We start from the raw sequence: 17,528 nt of genomic DNA on the forward strand, positions 1-17,528 counted from the left end.
GCCCCTATTATTACTACATACCATACTAAGTTTTCACACCTATACGAAAATACCGTGGCCGGTCCACTTGCCAAAAGACATTTAGCCGACTAACATCTGGCCGATAGCCAACTCGCCGAAAGACCATCTGGCCGAACGTAGAATTAGACGAACGACTATTTGGCCGACCAACTATCTAGCCAAAAAACATTTAGCCGATGCGCTCCCCCCGCCCCCGGTCGTGTGTGTGGACAAGTTTATCAACCTCGGCCCATTACTGATAATAACATTCATTTAGAATAACATGTTACAGATAACAACATTCATTTAGAATAACAAGTTACAGATAACAACTTTCATTTAGAATAACAAGTTACAGATAACAACATTCATTTAGAATAACAAGGACATTTATTCACGGCCACACAAAGTAGTTATTACAGTGAGTACGATAATGACAAAAGAAAAAAAAGGAGTTATAACAGTAGATACAGTAATTTACACCAGAATAGAACATTGATATTAATCTTTGAATTAAGGTTCTCAGCAAATCATTTTGAAATATATTTCCTAAAATATTGGGAAATTATTTAAAATTAAAATATATTTAACAGTTACAGTCGAACCTTGTGATACGACCGCCTCGCCATACGAGATTCTTGTTTTACGACGAAAATTTCGATCGAATAATTCGCCCGAGATACGATCAAAATTTCGTGATGCGACCAAGCCAGGTGGACATGGCACTGTCTATTTTGCATCTCTTTTGTGTATAAAATATCTCTATGACCACTGGGCGGACTTGGCATTTCCCCACCCGCCAGCTTTTCCCCCCGCGTTGGTTTACATATACAGGTACACAATATTACTATGGATCGACAGAGTTCTGCAAAGAAAAGGCGTTGACAATGGACACGAAATGCAAAATAATTGAAAAATAAGTGGGGTACGTGTTACTGAGCTCGCTAAGCAATACGAGAGGAACACGTCAACCATTTCCACCATCCTTAAGCAGAAGGACGCATCAAGACATTTGCCTTGATTATCGCCGAGGAAAGTTACATCCCCCAGCAAGTTTTCAACTGTGATGAAACTGGTATTTTTGGGAAAAATAGATGCCCAGGCGGACATTCATCGTGGCAGAGAAGAAGGCATTACCGGGACACAAATCCATGAAGGACCGCCGAACGCTTGCGTTGTACGCTAATGCGAGCAGTGATTTTAAAATTTAGCCGTTACTAGTGTACAATGCTGAGAACACGCGTGCCTTCAAGAGACCGACGAGTGATGTGGCACGCTAATTCTAAAGCTTGGATTACACGTATTGTGATGATATTTGTGTGCGTCATGTTCGAAACATTTTGATTTGGAGGCAAGTTCCTAACAACGCTTGATGCGTTCGTTTTGAAGACAAAACGGCCGGGTGGGGTCAACCCGTATAACTAACTATCTAAAAAAATTAGAATTCAGTTATGTGTGCACTTTTTATTTTACCGGGAAATCAAGCACATTGGGCTCATAGTCTCTTAAAATCGCCAGTACTTTTATTTATGCTGCAGTATTCGTATTTATTCATTCAAATATGTTTTTGGTTGGATTTAAAGTAATTTTTGTGCATTTTGGGTTTTTCACCATTGACGTCCATGGCTGTCTTTTAACAGGGAAATCACTACCCTGGACTCGGTTTAAACTTCCAAAGAGATCCAGTATATGTATTCAATCATTAAATGCCATTTTCCGAGTGATTTTAGCACATTATAAATATTATAAATATACAAAATATTCCTGAATACTTCATGGGAAGACTATTCAGGAATATTTTTTATTAAGCAGCAGCACCATATTTGACCTTGTAGAGTTGTTTAATTGATGATTCTTTGGAGTTCAAGATACGCAGAAACATATACCTGTTAAATATATTTTAATTTTAAATAATTTCCCAATACTTTAGGAAATATATATTCAAAATCATTTGCTGAGAACCTCAATTCAAAGATTAATCTCAATGTGTTCTTTTCTGGTTTAAATCACATTATCTACTGTTATAACTCCTTTTTTTTCTTCTGTCATAATAGCGCTCACTGTTTTGACCACTTTGTTTGGCCGTGAATAAATGTCCTTGTTATTCTAAATGAATGTTGTTATCTGTAACTTGTTATTCTAAATGAATGTTGTTATCTGTAACTTGTTATTCTAAATGAAAGTTGTTATCTGTAACTTGTTATTCTAAATTAATGTTGTTATCTGTAACTTGCTATTCTAAATGAATGTTGTTATATGTAACTTGTTATTCTAAATGAATGTTGTTATCCATAACGGGCCGTATATGGCCCACGGGCCGAGGTTGAAAAACGTGTACACACACACACGACCGGGGGTGGGGCGAGTGCGTCGGCTAAATTATCTTTGGCTAGATAGTCGGTCGGCCAAAAAGTCGTTCGGCTAATTCTACGTTCGGCCAGATGGTCTTTCGGTGAGTTGGCTGTCGGCCAGATGTCAGTCGGCTAAATGTCTTTCGGCAAGTAGACCGTGCGCCCAAAAATACAAGTACTAAAGTACAATTATCAAGAAGTGTATTAATTAACTATTACAGTTATAGGCTTGCTGATCGGACACTAAATTTCCCCTAGGTATGATTGTGAATTATTTGTCTCCTCTGGCCCAAAGTCAGTTGGAATAGTCTCCAGCATCCCTCGTGACCTTAGTTAGAATAAAGCGGTTCAGAAAATGAATGAATGAATGAGTTATAGGCAATATGTCAACTCAACATTCTTTTTGTCAATGTTGATGACCATCAGGTTAAGCCAGTGCTTAACCTGATGATCATCAACACTGATCTTTTAAAAATAGTACATGGAATCTTTGTTCCCAAAAATTGCATTGTTGGAAGCGATAACATTTCCAGAGGTAAGGTTTGTGTTACGATCGCGTCTCGGAGTGCGAATATGTTGCTCTTGTTGCTTGATTTAATAAACGGGGTAACATAACCTAAACAACTTAGCTTGATCACTTATTACAAACGAAAAGAAACATGCAGCGTAGCGTGGCGTCAATGTGAACAGCATGACTACGAGGAAACACAGGGAAGGAAACCAGACGATCCGACAGCGTTCACAGAAAACCATAATCCTTAAATAGCATAAAAAAAAACCTAATCACGTAATTAGCCACAGCTGAAAATAATCGTGACATCATGCCAGGGGGGGGAATCCAGCCACTCTTGACGGTACATCCCCTCTAAGGGACGGATCCTAGACGTCCCAAGGTCAATTCCAACATGAGAACCAAGAACAAGCAGGGAGGGCAGGTGGGAGACCTAGCATTGTCCGGTGGACATCCACACCAACCCAACAACAGAAGAAGGAGAGGTCGATCCGGCGGGCATCCGTGCCAGCCTGAAACAAGACAAGGCAGTAGTCGGTCCGGCGGGCGTCCGTGCCGGCCAGAAACAAGACGAGTCAGTGGCAGGTCTGGCGGGCGTCCCTGCCGGTCAGAAACAAGACGGGGCAGTGGTAAGTCTGGCGGGCGTCCGCGTCGGCCCAGAACGTGACAAGGCAGTGGTCGATCCGGCGGGCGTCCGCGCCGGCCAGAAACAAGACGAGGCTGTGGTCGATCCGGCGGGCGTCTGCGCCGGCCAGAAACGAGACGAGGCAGTGGTCGGTCCGGCGGGCGTCCGCGCCGGCCAGAAACGAGACGAGGCTGTGGTTGACCCGGTGGGCGTCCGCGCCGGTCAAGAACGTGACGAGGCAGTGGTCGGTCCGGCGGGCGTCCGCGCCGGCCGGATACGAGACGAGGCAAGGGCAGGTCTGGGGGGCATCCGTGCCAGCCAGAAACGAGAGGAGGCAGTGGTCAGTCCGGCAGGCGTCCCAGCTGGTCCTTTAAGTCTTGGCCAAACTGCCTGCCTTTAGGAGATATTAGAAGTTTAGTACGGTCGGGCACCTTACCCTGTTTGCTCGGGGGGTGGGCAACTCTCTCCTCCCGGGAAACCGGAGCATTGCTTCTCTGGACGTCGCCGGCCCCGTCCTCCAGGGGCACCGGCGAATTGCCACTCTCGACGTCGCCGGCCCCTTCTTCCAGGGACTCCGGTGAATTGCCACTCTCGACGTCACCAGCCCCTTCTTCCAGGGACTCCGGCGCATTGCCACTCTCGACGTCACCGGCTTCTTCCTCCAGGGGCACCGGTGAATTACCACTCTTGACGTCACCGGCCCCATCCTCCAGGGGCAACGGCAAATTGGCACTCTCGACGTCGCCAGCCCCTTCTTCCAGGGACTCCGGCGAATTGCCACACTCGACGTCACCGGCCCCTTCTTCCTCCAGGGACCCTGGCGAATTGCCACTCTCGACGTCACCGGCTTCTTCCTCCAGGGGCACCGGTGAATTACCACTCTTGACGTCACCGGCCCCATCCTCCAGGGGCAACGGCAAATTGGCACTCTCGACGTCGCCAGCCCCTTCTTCCAGGGACTCCGGCGAATTGCCACACTCGACGTCACCGGCCCCTTCTTCCTCCAGGGACTCCGGCGAATTGCCACTCTCGACGTCACCAGCCCCTTCTTCCAGGGACTCCAGCGCATTGCCACTCTCGACGTCACCGGCTTCTTCCTCCAGGGGCACCGGCGAATTACCACTCTCGACGTCGCCAGCCCCTTCTTCCAGGGACTCTGGCGAATTGCCACTCTCGACGTCACCAGCCCCTTCTTCCAGGGACTCCGGCGAATTGCCACTCTCGACGTCGCCAGCCCCTTCTTCCAGGGACTCCGGCGAATTGCCACTCTCGACGTCGCCGGTCCCTTATTCCTCCAGGGGCATCGGCGAATTACCACTCTTGACGTCGCCAGCCCCTTCTTCCAGGGACTCCGGCAAATTGCCACTCTCGACGTCACCAGCCCCGTCCTCCAGGGGCAACGGCGAATTGCCACTCTCGACGTCGCCAGCCCCTTCTTCCAGGGACTCCGGCGAATTACCACTCTCGAAGTCGCCGGCCCCGTCTTCCAGGGGCGCCGGAGCATCGTCGCCACTTCTGGGCGGGCAGGCGCTGGACGGGCAGGCGCTGGACAGAGCGGTGCTTGGGAGAGCGGTGCTTGGGAGAGCGGTGCTTGGGAGAGCGGTGCTTGGGAGAGCGGTGCTTGGGAGAGCGGTGCTTGGGAGAGCGGTGCTTGGGAGAGCGGTGCTTGGGAGAGCGGTGCTTGGGAGAGCGGTGCTTGGGAGAGCGGTGCTTGGGAGAGCGGTGCTTGGGAGAGCGGTGCTTGGGAGAGCGGTGCTTGGGAGTGCGGTGCTAGAATGGCCGTCCGTCACCAGAAGCCTGGTCCGTGGCTTCGGTACGGGTACGACTGGCGACCCCAAAGGCAACGGGAGTACTATGCGTGGCCTTGGCACAGGAGCTTGGGGCACTTGAAACGGCGTGATCGGCCGAGTAACTTCGGCCACTTGGACAGGCGTGGTCGGCCGAGTAACTTCGGCCACTTGGACAGGCGTGGTCGGCCGAGTAACTTCGGCCAATTGAACAGGCGTGGTTGGCCGAGTAACTTCAGCCACTTGAACAGGCGTGGTCGGCCGAGTCACTTCGGCCACTTGAACAGGCGTGGTCGGCCGAGTCACTTCGGCCACTTGAACAGGCGTGGTCGGCCGAGTAACTTCGGGTACTTGGAAAGGCGTGGTCGGCCGAGTAACTTCGGGCACTTGGAACGGGGAGGGCTGCATAGTTTCTAGGAGATGCTGGTACAGCGTGATCGGCCGAGTAACTTCGGGCACTTGGAAAGGCTTGGTCGGCCGAGTCACTTTGGGCACTTGGAACGGTGAGGGCTGCATAGTTTCTAGGAGATGCTGGTACAGTGAGGTCGGCCGAGTATCCTGGGACGACTGGAACAGCGAGGTCGGCCGAGTAATTTCGGGCACTAGGAAGGGCGTGGTCGAGGTCGGGAGAGGACCTTGGACGGACGAGGTCGGGAGAGGAGCTTGGACGGACGAGGTCGGGAGAGGAGCTTGGACGGACGAGGTCGGGAGAGGAGCTTGGACGGACGTGGTCGGGAGAGGAGCTTGGACGGACGTGGTCGGGAGAGGAGCTTGGACGGACGTGGTCGGGAGAGGAGCTTGGACGGACGTGGTCGGGAGAGGAGCATGGACGGACGTGGTCGGGAGAGGAGCTTGGACGGACGTGGTCGGGAGAGGAGCTTGGACGGACGTGGTCGGGAGAGGAGCTTGGACGGACGTGGTCGGGAGAGGAGCTTGGACGGATGTGGTCGGGAGAGGAGCTTGGAGGGACGTGGTCAGGAGAGGTGCTTGGACGGACGTGGTCGGGAGAGGAGCTTGGACGGACGTGGTCGGGTGAGGAGCTTGGACGGACGTGGTCGGGAGAGGAGCTTGGACGGACTTGGTCGGGAGAGGAGCTTGGACGGACGTGGTCGGGAGAGGAGCTTGGACGGACGTGGTCGGGAGAGGAGCTTGGACGGACGTGGTCGGGCGCGTAACTTGGAGAGTGGTTAGTGTGTCCAGGCATTGCTTTCGCTTCGCTCTACGCCGTGGCGCTCGGCGCCTCCTCTGGGAGGATTGCACAGCACCCCCGCCATCACGTCGTGTCCCATAATAGGTGGTCAGCCCACTCTGTAATTGCTGGTCGGGGTATTTGGAATAGGAATTGTCGGGGGAAAAATAGGGGTAATCCTCTTCCAGTGGTAGGTCTCGGGGTCCGAATTAGTCGAAGAATTCACTATCGGATTCCGAAACACCAGCGAAAAAATCAATTTCCTCAACGATGTCCTCCTCACCCGAATCTTCATGCTCCCTCCATGGTGAATCAATTCCGCTGGTCATAGGCATAAGATAACTTGGGCGATTTCTGGTGGTTGTACGTGCCTGGGCATCATGATTTAATTGTTTGGGCTTCCCAGGGCGACGTGCATAGCAGTGGTGGGGCGTAGGAGTAAGCTGCGGATCTAACTCTCCTACCAGCTGAGACTCATCTCCAGCAACGATGTGCCTGAGAGCCCCGCACCACGGTGTGTTCATTACAAAACTCCTAAACGATTCTGAGGGGTTTCTTATACACTCCAAGCAGTCCGGTGTCTTCGAGGTGGATGGTTGGCGTCGCCGAGCGCGTCGGCGCGAGCGTGGGTGGCGCTCCGCTGGGTCCATGATGGTCGGATCGTGCTGTTACGATCGCGTCGCGTAGTGCAACGCGATCGGGGGGGAAATGAACCCAGGTGCACAGTCGCCGAAGCAAATGGAAAAGGGGAGGCAAATATGTTGCTCTTGTTGCTTGATTTAATAAACGGGGTAACATAACCTAAACAACTTAGCTTGATCACTTATTACAAACGAAAAGAAACATGCAGCGTGGCGTGGCGTCAATGTGAACGGCATGACTACGAGGAAACACAGGGAAGGAAACCAGAACGATCCGACAGCGTTCACAGAAAACCATAATCCTTAAATAGCATAAAAAAACCTAATCACGTAATTAGCCACAGCTGAAAATAATCGTGACATCGTGCCAGGAGGGGCAATCCAGCCACTCCTGACAGTTTGTAGCAGAGTGCAGATGAATTGTATTTGAGACTCATTTATGTTATCATGCGGCAAGTAGAATACAAAATTTAAAATGGATGAGAGGAGGTAGTTAGTCCTGCAGAATATGATTTCCAGTTAGATTTTACTATCTAAGCTCAAACCAGAGGTAGAATCACTATAAATCAATGCATGTGAGTGAAAAAGAGTACCGACTTGTGAGCAGTTTTGGCACCAATAAAATTGGAACTTGCCTACAATACACTAAATATCTTACATCTGTGTTTCTTAAGTCTACAAGGAAGCACAGCGAATGAAAAACTAGTAATGAATCATTTGAAAATATTAAAAACAGGATTTTTTTTTGCAGATGCACCTTTGGCGACGCCCGGGCACACAATCTGGGCTAATTTCTCATGTTCAGACACAAGATGTAATAACTATTAAAAAAAAAAATCATTTCTTGGGGAAAATGCCACAGTAATGAAACTGAACGGAGGAGGGGCAGCGCACATCACTTACGCTTAATGACTCTGGCTTCCTGGCTGAAGGGAAAATGTCTAAAATGGTTTTGTTCTTTTTTGTAATCAATTTATTAATTTTCCATATCGCTTATTCTCACAAGGGTTACGGGGTTGCTGAAGCCTATGCCAACCAATTATGGGCACCAGCCGGGGGACACCCTGAATTGATGAACAGCCAATCGCAGGGCACTAGGAGCCGAAAAAAATTCGAGCTCACACTCATAGCTAAGGGCAATCTTGAGTGTTGAACCAGCCTACCATGCATCAATTTGGAATTTGGGATGTGGAAGAAAACTGTAGTATGCGGAGAAAACCCACGCAGGCCCTGGAAGAACATGCAAACTCCACACAGGGATTGAACCCTTGACTTTGTGAAATTTATTTTACAATAAAAGGATAAAAGGAACTTGAGGTTGTGGCTTAGTGAAGTCCAACCTATCGAATACAGTAAACTTCCCCTGAGGTGCTAGTGGGATTTTAAAAATCTTGCTATACAGTTTTCATGCTGCATCCCACATGACATTTGTGCCTATTCTGTAAAAAAAAATTGAACACTGTGATGCAAGGATTACATTTAAAAAATGTTTTTTATTTCTTCAGCTTTTGTATGAGGAGTGGGCAAACTACAGTGTCTTCTACAAATACCAGCCCATCGGGTTAGTAAGGTAAATCATCAAAAAATTAATCAATCTCATCCGTTGCGGCATATATCAATGGATTTTTTCTTAAATTTAATGAAATTAATATGCGTGTTATAGTTCGGAAATGATGATATTTTTACTACTCCTCTTAAGTATGGCTTTTCAATAATTTAAAGTGACTGGTTTTGCGTGTGTGTATGCAAATGTATCATTTGTTTTTGTAATTAATTTGCACAGGAAGTACTTTGGAGAGAAGATTGGACTGTACTTTGCCTGGTTGGGTCTGTACACCCAAATGCTGATTCCTGCTTCCCTTGTGGGAGTCATAGTCTTTTTGTATGGATGCGCCACTGTGAATGAAAATATACCAAGGTAAACTACACTATAAAAAAATAACTCAAATCCTCAAAACAATTTGCACCTAGTGTTTCAGAGGATTTTTTTTGTTGGAATAAGAAAAAATCTTGCATTTCACACAACAGAGTTGCTCATGGTGGGAAGTACTCCTTAGGGGTACACCGTCATTCTGCTGGGGGACTTCAATGGTCACGTGGGCAATAACAGTGAGACCTGGAGGGGAGTGATTGGAAACAGTGCCCCCCACTGATCGCAACCCGAGTGGTGTTCTATTGTTGGATTTCTGCGCTCGTCATGGATTGACTATAATGAACACCATTTTTAAGCATAAGTGTATCCTTATATGCACTTGGCACAAGGACACCCTAGGGCGCATTATGATGATCGACTCTGGGGTCGTGTCATCGGACCTGTGGCCACATGTCTTGGACTCTCGGGTAAAAAGAGAGGCCTAGCTGTCAAACGATCTCCACCTGGTGGTGAGTTGACTCTGATGGTGGGGTCAGATGGTGATGTGGCCCGGGAGGGCCAAACGTTTTGCGAGTGTCTGCTGGGAACACCTGGCGGAGTTCCCTGTCCGAACAGAGCTGCAGTTACAAGGTGGTCGGTTCCTGTTGTGGCAGCAGCATCAGAAGCCGCTGGTGGACACCGGCAGTAAGGGATGCCATCAATCTGAAAACGGAGTCCTACCGGAACCTTTTGGCCCTTGGGACTCCGGATGCAGCTGACGGGTACCGGGTGGCTAAGCGACACGCTAAATTTTGGTCAACCATCTGACGTCTTGGAGCGGGAAGACGTGCACAGTCAAGACAATGTGTAGTGGGGTGGGGCGCTGCTGACCTCGACTCAGGAAGTTGTGAATCTGTGGGCCGAATACTTTGCAGACCACATCAATTCCACTGTCATGCCTTCCCACAAGGAAGCAGAGCCGAGGGAACTCTAGGGTGGATTCTCTTATCTCTGGAGTTGAAGTCACCAGGGTGGTTAAAGAGCTCCTTGGTAGCAAGGGCCCAGGAGTAGATAAGATCCAAACGGGGGTTGTAAAAGCTCTGGATGTTGTGGGGCTGTCTTTGACACACATGTGCAACATCGCGTGTACATCGGGGATAGTGTCTCTGGATTGGTAGACCGGGGTGGTGGGATTGGTTGACCGGGGTGGTGGTTCCCCTATTTAAAAAGGGAAACCAGAGGGTGTGGTTCATCATCTGAGTTCTCGGGGGGGATGGGAGTTCACCCAAACTGTCTACATGTGCTTTTTGGATCAGGAGAAGGCATAGGGAAGTTTGGAGCTTCGACCATGTACCCCGGAGAGTCTGGTGGAGGGTATTATGGGAGTATGGGGTTCTGGAACCCCTGATGCGTGGGGTCCGGTCCCCACTTTTCGGACAGAACATCTAGGCTCAGCCGTGGTGTTGAGGGGTTTGGTTCGGTGGCTTTGTTTATTGATAATTACCATTTAAATCGTTGCTCAAATTCCTTAAATGCAAACTCCGAATTATTATTTAGTCATACTTAATGCCCTATTATTTATAAGGCTAAAGAGAAGCTCCAAATTTCCCGTACTTATATTGTGTTTTGTAGGAGAAATTGTTAAGACCCTGACTCACGTCCCTTCCTAACCGGACAACTCATGTACATACAAACTCTTATACAATCATACGTTCGCCCAGTGAAACTGATCAGGGCCATTGTTGGCTTTTATTAATGCGTAGACCGTCTTGTTTTACCTTGTTTTGTCGCCGATCTTTTGGTCCCCTGTTGTTTGGGTCCGGACAAAAGACCGGCGACCAAAAGACCGGTGACCAAAAGACCGGTGACCAAAAGACCGGTGACCAAAAGACCGGTGACCAAAAGACCGGCGACAAAAAGATCGGCGACCAAAAGACCGGTGACCAAACGACCGGACACGCACAGTGATGGGCCAACGCTATAAGTAGTGATTAGCAAAGAGCCATATGCACCCATAAAAAGAGATATGTCTGGCTACCTAGACATGGGTTAGTCCCCTGCTAACCCCTGTCTACTTATTCTTTCTTGATATAATGTACGGTAGATTCATTATACCGTACTACCTGGGCATACTTATTGCAGCACTTAGCATACAGAAATCCCTCAAATATCGCAGCTTCAACTTTCCTAGGTTCACTCCCCGGTGAAAATGACACCGCTTTTTTGTCTGTGCGGAAATAGTTGTTTTTTTAGCACCAAAGAAGAAGAAAATATAGCAGAGAAAAAGAAAGTGTGCGCCCAAACTAAAAAACATGCGGCAAAGTCTTTTCTTTTTTCCAGCGGGTTGCATTTTGCATCGTGTACGGAGAGAGAATACCATATTTTGAGTAAATTCCACATTTGTTTGGATTTTGGATCTACTAAATATGCTTCGCAGGCTTTCAGTATCATTGACAGCATTAAATAAGGTGAATAAAAAACAATTACCGAGACTGAAAGAGTAACGATGCTAGACATGCTGAAGGCAGGCAAAATGTATGCCAATGTAGCACACCATTACGACATCAACAAATGTAATGTGCATTACATAAAAAAGGAAGATGCCAACTGGAAAAACAAACTCAAAGAAACCCACGAGGGAAAACGCAGACCAACATGAGTTGACATAACCTCCAGACAAGACAGTTGACAAAGACACAGGGTTTTATATAAATAGTCAGGAGTTTGAGAAGACAATTGCATGCCCCTGGGTAAGGAGAGCTGGAAAGACACAGCAGGTAAAACTCAGAACACAGGGTAAAACACCTACAACCACCAAACCCCAAAACAACGTGACATATTCTGGCTGGGAAGCAATAAGCAATGATGAACCCACCTCCATTGGTTTCAAGCATTCTAAATTCTATTAGCATCCACAAATGTTTTGTTTTATGAAATCCTACCATCTTAATTTCACCATCACATGAGTGATTAAGGATGAGTCCATTGCTCTGTCTTGTCAAAATTCAACCTTTTTTATTTGTTTTGCTGAATGGTTTTATTGTAGTGGCTATGAAGAAGTCCGAATCTCTCTGTGTCACATCGAACATAAAAATATACTTGACTCTTCACCTCAAGTTCCTGCTTCTCATCTCTCACAGGATATTATGGCAGATGCTGTCTTGTGTCTTGAGCAAGACAAAACACACAAGCCTTATGTTAATATTATTTTTACTCTGTTGGAACAATTTGAAACATCCATTGTTGTGCCACATTCATCAGGCTGAAAATAGGACTTGTGTTCCTTATTGGTTCATCCCAAACCAGTTTATTATTTATTCTAATGAACAAAATCAATCTGTAATTGTTTAGTAGCAGAAATCTCTGAGTGCACTGTGATTGTTGAGTTTATGAAGGATGTGCGGGAGAGTTTTGGTAATGTATGTCCCGATGAGAATTGTTTGGTTCTCAACATGTGTAAGAACTAAAGTTCCTAGAGTGGCCTAGTTTACCACACAGCCTATTGCTACAATGACTTGACTATCACTGATTTTCACAAACCGACTAAATGACAGACTTGTCAACTCACATAAAGCCATATAATTATTGAAATTGTCAACAACAATGAATCATTTCTGCAACCTTGCCATCAGCTCTCTTAAAAATCTCATCTCATCTCATCTTCTGAACCGTTTTATCCTCACTAGGGTCGTGGGGGTTGCTGGAGCCTATTCCAGCTGACTAAGGCCAGAGGCGGGGGACACCCTGAATCGGTGGCCAGACAATCACAGGGCACAAGGAGACAATAATAATAATAATCGGACATAGGCTTTGTCCTCATCATTGACTCGACTAAAGCCTAATTGTCATCATACCCAGCTGCATATGACAAAATTGGTAAACAAACAACCATTCATGCTCACACTCATACCTAGGGGCAATTTAGAGTGTCCAATCAGCCTACTTTATATGTCTATGGAATGTGGGAGGAAACCGGAGTACCCAGAGAAAACCCAGGCACATTTTCTTTCTGGGTATGAAAACAGAACATGAAAACTCCACATAGGTGGACCAACCTGGATTAGAAGCCAGGTCGCCCACTGTGAGGCTGACACGCTCACGGCTCGCGCCGCCGGGCCGACCTTTTAAAAAACTATGAAAATTAAAAAAATATATGAGGTGGAAAATTCTGTATAAAAAAGGTATTTATACAAGCATATTCATTGTGCGATTCATGAAATGCAAAATTGAAGGTGAGTGGGTACAGTCCTAAAGAACATTAGATTTTTTTTCAAGATGGCGCCGTTAGGCCGTTTTTTACAACTTGGAAGAGTGATTCAGGATTATTTCAACCTCAGTCTCAGTCTGCAGAAGTTCCCCACTTTGTGGAAGACTTTCTGTGTGTGGTCCCAGTTTTATCTAACTCTACAATGTCTTTTTTTTGTGTCTGTATTCGTTTTTGCTACTGCAACAAAGATGGCACCGTTCCAGTGGCAGCCGTTACCAGTAGCTCCGCCCGCTCTTGCTTTATAAATGTTTTTCCTGCTTTTCTATCTTGTTTAATTTTATTTTAATATTTCTCAACGCTTTCCCATATATTTTGCATTGTACTTTGTGCTTTTTGCTTTGTTGTTTTGCGACAATTGCGACTCGACCCAACCCATCGCGTGGCTTGGTCTGCGCTTGCTATTGTCTTACTACTGCAAACAAGGAAATTTCCAGAATACGGGACTAAATAAAGTTCCGATCCAATCCAGTCCAATCCAATCCAATGCAATCCAATCCAATCCAATCCTCTCCAATTTGATCTAATCTAATAATCTTTAAACTAATGTTTAAACTGTAAGGTGAAGTTTCTACATATTATCATATTAATTATACCTTTCTGGCAACGGGCAGAATCTTCAAATCTTGAGAACCATCACTTTTCATGAAAACAAACAAAGAAAACCCAACATGTCTCGTGGCCTTTAACTTTAGGTTTTTAAGAAAGCAGAATTTAAGATTGACCACTGTTATCAGATAGGAATAGGAAATTGAAAAATCAAATATGTTCACTCGTGAAACCATGCCACAGGATGTCTTTTTAACAAACTAGATTTGCCTTTCACAGCTTAGTGTCTCGCTCACTACCCCATCTTATTTCATCATTCTCTCCAATCCTGTACTGTTAATTAGTTATCTGTATTTTCTCAAATGGATGTCTTTTCCATTTAGATATAAGAAGTAATGGTCTCATCTCATTTTCTGAACTGCTTCATCTCCATTGGGGTTGCGGGGGGTCCTGGAGCCATTCCCAGCTGTATCCGGGCCGGGGGGTTGGGGGGGTTCCTGAATTTTGGTAGCCAGCCGATCACAGGGCACAAGGGGACGGACAACCATGCCTACTCACACCCAAACAAAGTTATGATGAATCCACTACTTGCCTGGTTGGTTTGTTTATCTTCATCCCATGTCTATTATTTTTCTATCATATTAAACCATTTCTGTCCAGCTGCATTTTAAAAACAACAAAAGCTAAAAAATTAAAAAGGGAATAGGGTTCCTTCATACTCCCCTATGGCATAGATGAACTGTTTCCAAATAAGTAGCCGATCATATTTACCATTTTGCAAAGCAGGCAGCTGAACAGGACTGGTTATAAAACAAACAAACAAAAAAACGGCGTGTTGGAATGTTAAGAGGTGATCACAATGGCGGATGATGAATTCACCTGTGCAGTTGAACTTACAGGTCAAATGAGGTTTTCAAGTACTTCTTCCTGTTACAGCAATTCAAAATGTATCCGTAGAACATATTTTGATTTTGTCTTCACAGTATGGAAATATGCCACCAAAAAAACAACATCACCATGTGTCCCTTGTGTGATAAAGTGTGCAGCTATTGGAGGCTAAGTTCTGCTTGTGGAACTGCAAGAGCAAGTCACTTATTCGACAATCCAGCGACTGTATTCTTCTCAATTTTCATGGCTCTTTGGGGTTGGTAGAAACATGCATGCCACACACAAACTACGTATGAGGTATTTCCCACTCATGTTTGCACCTGAATCTGAGTCCTATGATTCTGAGGATCTAAAAATACTGAGTACCGATCTGATTGCTCAGCAATGTGTTAAAGAGAAAACAGTGTGGTCATGAACAGTATCATGCAAATACAACCTCAACATTAGAACCTGATTTGCTCAATGAGATACTCAATGATGAGTGAGGGTTGAAGGCACTTGAATCAGGAAGTCACTGTCGCCAGAGCTGATCAGCCATTTTTCCTGGGAGAGAAAAGCAAAGTGCACTGAAAAGAGGCTTTTGTTCGGATGTTCGGGGACTGGCATGATTCGCTCCTATAAGCCCCAGTATTCGCTTCACTGCCTGCAAAGCGCTAATCTTGGTTGCATTATAGAGACTTTTAGCATTGTTCGTGTTTGACCTCATACCTACAGCGCCACATGCTCTTTTCTGATCTGAGGGATTTTTTAAATTAGACCATCCCGCTCACTTGAGGTCAAGAAGAGTTTCATCGTAATAACCCCTGCTAAGAACTGCAGGCTGCAGTTCAGGTTGACACTCGACCATCTATCGAAGGCAGCTTCCTACAAGCATAAGTTCAAGCACGCAACGACGAACGGTGGTCAAAAGTACATAAAGAATATCGAAAAATGGAAAGTTCAAGTTTACTGCGAGTCCTTCGAAGGCACTCAGCCACACCTCCAAGCACATTATCAGGCACAAACTGACGAACGGTGGACAAACGTACATACGAGAATCTTGAAATATGGAGTTTTTGTTGTGTGACAGCCAATGAGAGCCACCAAGTATAGTTTAGTTAATGTCTTTGTAACATGCATCTCAAAGCGTTTGTAACCTGAAAATTTCTTACACTGAGGCATTTGTAAGTAGAGGTACAACTGTATAAAACAAGATAACGCTTCCTAGCCAACAGGAGCAAGCGTGGTGAAGGAAGATAGCCAATGGGCAAGCTTTTTTAGTTTTACAATTAAAATAAAATAGAGCGGGGAGGGGAAGTGTATTCAATTATCATTCATTCATTAATTCATTTTCTGAACCACTAATCCCAGCTGACTTCGGGCATGAGGCATGGGACACCCTTAATTGGTGGCCAGCCAATTGGAGGGCATGAGGAGACAGAGAACCATTCACCATTATACTCAGACTGAGGAGCAATTTAAAGTAGGCTACCATGTCTTCTGAATGTGGGAGGAAGTCGGAGTGCCCAAAGGAAACCCACGCAGGGGAGAGGCAGGGTGAACATACAAACTCCACACAACACACACACATACCAGTGTGGGCCATCAGGGCCTTCAAGGCCTTCTCTGCTGGCCTAAGAAATATCTGAATCACAGACTGATGTTAATTATATTGTTTCCATGAATACTTATTAAATAATTCCAAATTGGTTGTAAGCTTCCTTTCATTGCTTTTCCCCCTGGGCAATGCTTCCAGATGTGTGTTTTCATATTGAAGCATTTAACCAATCACATTTCAGCCATTATTTGTTGTCAGGATCAGAAATCTGCTTCAAGGCCTTCACAATCAGTTCTGCAGGCTTTGTTCCATCAAACAAGCATCAATAAGACTGTTGCTTTAACCAATCAGAATTCGATTTGGTGACACCAAAGCCTCCTCGCAGCCGAAGGGATATATCATCGCTTTCACCAACTATGATCGGCTAGAGTGGACTAGCCAGAGCTTTCGAAGTGTATCTGGAGTGAGCTGCACAAGCAAATATATTTTTGTGTTGATTTAATAGTGGTTTTGTCAACCCGCAATGGCTGAATGAGGAGAAAAAAAATGATTTGTTATCAGATTTACTGTCAAAGTCATTTTCAAGACGGACATTTCAAGAAAAAAAAGCTGGACATCATAAAGAAAGGTCGGACATCTCCAAAACAAGCAAGCTTGTCACAAATGGGAGTGAACATTTTCAGTACTAAATCGAATAACAACATGCCAGAAATACGACAGGAGAGGCTCGACTTTCAGCATTAGCTTCGATGGCAATAGAAAAGAAGGAGAAAAGAAAGGAGGATGGATATTGTGTACAGTTAAAAATGATTTTCAGTGAGTAAAATATGGCTATATTCCTAAATAATATTTCAATTGTCTGATGTTATTATTGATGATGTTTTATGTGTCGCAGCTGTAGCAGCAGTAGAGGTTTTATAGCCATAAAGTAGTTTTTGAGGGTTGGATTGATTCCGATAGCTGAAAGTGTCACTAGGAAATTCACGGACCGCCACTGATATATACATATATCAGAGCTGCCAACCGCTTCAGAATACATTGTCACTTTTTTTCAGCAACCATTTCGGAAAAGTGCCAAATTTCTAATCTAAATTCCCAACATTGCTACGGCTTCCACCATCTTGATTCAACTGCACTGTAAACGGGAAGAATTTGGTAACACAAGTGCATTGTGAATCATCCGAGTCACAAGTTCTGACGAATCATTCATCTTGTGCGACTTCAGCGCTTATCAATTTTGCGTGAATCCCATTCACTTCAGATACACTCCGGAAATGGGACAAAGCCACCAAAGTAGTGGTGAAAAACCAAGTCAGGAAAATTAACTCTTAGCT

The 17,528-nt window shown here is 45.8% G+C and overlaps 1 long non-coding RNA gene across 1 annotated transcript; it reads left to right on the forward strand.

Annotated features, from left to right (window-relative positions):
- The first annotated feature begins 8,626 nt into the window (after positions 1–8,626).
- On the forward strand, positions 8,627–14,883 carry LOC144193047 (uncharacterized). Its single transcript, XR_013325575.1, has 3 exons — positions 8,627–8,674; positions 8,888–9,022; positions 14,753–14,883. It is a non-coding gene; the product is annotated as an uncharacterized LOC144193047 (long non-coding RNA).
- The last annotated feature ends 2,645 nt before the right edge of the window (positions 14,884–17,528 follow it).

The sequence above is a fragment of the Stigmatopora nigra genome, unplaced genomic scaffold (assembly GCF_051989575.1).
Source record: "Stigmatopora nigra isolate UIUO_SnigA unplaced genomic scaffold, RoL_Snig_1.1 HiC_scaffold_50, whole genome shotgun sequence".
NCBI lineage: Eukaryota > Metazoa > Chordata > Actinopteri > Syngnathiformes > Syngnathidae > Stigmatopora > Stigmatopora nigra.